Source organism: Odontomachus brunneus, unplaced genomic scaffold (genome assembly GCF_010583005.1).
Source record: "Odontomachus brunneus isolate Ranch 3 - 2012 unplaced genomic scaffold, Obru_v1 Obru_scaffold_175, whole genome shotgun sequence".
In the NCBI taxonomy this organism is placed as follows: domain Eukaryota; kingdom Metazoa; phylum Arthropoda; class Insecta; order Hymenoptera; family Formicidae; genus Odontomachus; species Odontomachus brunneus.
In genome coordinates, this window is record NW_022639625.1 from 252,138 (window position 1) to 254,325 (window position 2,188).

At 36.7% G+C, this 2,188-nt stretch overlaps 1 protein-coding gene across 1 annotated transcript in view; it reads right to left on the bottom strand.

Annotated features, from left to right (window-relative positions):
* The window catches only part of LOC116851410 (protein sprouty), a 73,857-nt gene that overhangs the window by 66,850 nt on the left and 4,819 nt on the right, over positions 1-2,188 (bottom strand). The window lies entirely within an intron of this gene.

Genomic DNA, 2,188 nt, shown 5'->3' on the forward strand with positions numbered 1-2,188 from the left:
TATATATATATATATATATATATATATATATATATATATATATATATATATATATGAAATGGAAGAATGTTAGATTAATTAGAATAAATCGAGACAGAATGTCAATATGTTTCTCGGTTATATAGTAATTCTTCTATTAGATGAATGTCGCGCCGAAGTGCACCGAAGGAAAAGTGTGTCAGCCTTTATGTCCGCAACAGTATACTCGTTTGCAGAACGGTTTGTACACTTTTTCTTCGTTGCATCCGACGTCCAGTAAAAAAATCTGTCTTACGAGAATCATTGAAAAATAATATTCTCCCATTGGACATCGGCTGTGAACTGTTCTGCAGTGCACCGAAGAAAACCGCTTCAGTGCCTGAAGCGTTCTGTAAATGAGTGTACACTCAAATATTAAATTATAGTCATACATTTTTCCATATGAAATTGTAGCGCTCCTGGTTGTCACATAATCGAGAGACACTGTTGACGCATTAGCGTTATAATGATTTAATAAAGGAATACATTTAAAATCCTTCCATAAGTTTGTAATTTAAATGGGAGGATAACAATGTTTGAATGTTATAGTAATCAAATTTATTTTCACATTCTATACTGTCATTTCACTTCTGTTATAATTGATTACAGCACTAACAGTAGTATCTCTTAATTTGTGACAACCAGGAATGCTGCAATTTCATTCGAAAAAATGTGCGTGGCTACCGTTTAGTGTACGGTCGGAGACTAAAAATTGTTCGTACTTTTTGGAGTAAGCTTGTGAACTCATTCTTCTTGTCTAACGGGGACATTCTCCCATTGGACAAGATGGGGAGTTCGCAAACACACCCCAAAAATTACGACTTTTTAGTCCCCGACTGTACACGTCGTTCCTCAACGTCGGTGTTCAGCGTAAGTCTAAAATCCGGTATCGCGAGAAACAGCGCCCATTATAATTCTCTTCTCATCGTCGGGGCGCGCTTCGATGAATTCGCTCGCGTCGTCGATTCGTCGCGCTAACGACGGTGACCGTAGGCAAAATGTGACATACACCACGTTCTGAGAAGCCGGCCCAAGAGCCGCTTGCACGGTGAGTCGCGGGATACTCATCGGCCGATTCGTGATTCACGTAATAGTACGGGGAACGTTCGTCTCAAGGCACTCGCTCATGTCTGTTAGTCGTTTCTGTGAAACGCTCGAGCGTCGCCGGTAAGCGCGAAAAACTCGCGAAAATCATGAGAAACGGCCGGTAGTCAAGGCTTGATTCGATTTATCGATCATTCCACCGGAACAGTAACGATCTCACGTACGATTATTGCGATTATTCCATTGACGTGGCCGAAAATGACAGAAATTCGCAGGAGGAATTCTCTATCCTGACTTTTTCGATGCAAATCGCAAAGATCGATGCACGTAGAAAGAATGTTATATATATAGGTTTTTTTTTCATTTCTTTTTCAAATTTCATGTCGATTAAATCTTTATATAAATACATACACATATTTCTTTATGACAGATCTACTTTCATATAAATTTCATACACTGAGAAAAGAAATATCTAAAAAATTAAAAATATTCATTCGGTGAGTACTCATAATATATTTACTTAAATTTAAATTTTTTTTTAGTTAGAGTAGACAATTGTTTTTGTAAGAAACTAAAATTTTAAGAAAATATATATTTTTTTATTTGAAAAATATTTTACATTAGTATAAACGAATATATTTTACATTAGTATAAACGAATATATCATTCACCAAATAAATATTGTTTTATTTCTTAGAGATTTTCTCTTTCAGTGTATAAATTCTCTTTAATTTTACCATATTCCTTAGCAGTGCAGAAATAGATTGTCGGTTTATCTTGCTAAGGCGGATGTGAGCAAATGTTTTAATAACAGATTTCAATTTCTACGTTATAAACAGCGCATATGGAATGGAAGAACAATAAATTAAGACAGAATGTCAATATGTTTCCTCGATTACTCAAAAGAAAAATACTGTAATTCTCACTATACAATTTTCTCTTTCCGCGCGCGTGCGACGTATAATTTGTAGAATCATCAAAGCGAGCTCGATGTCGCGGTGTATCGATACGTTTGCACACGGCGTTATCGGACGATCGCGATCATGATCGTGGACGTTACGCAAGCGGAGTTGCGTTGAAAAGGGGGAGAGAGAGAGAGAGAGAGAGAGAGAGAGAGAGAGAGAGA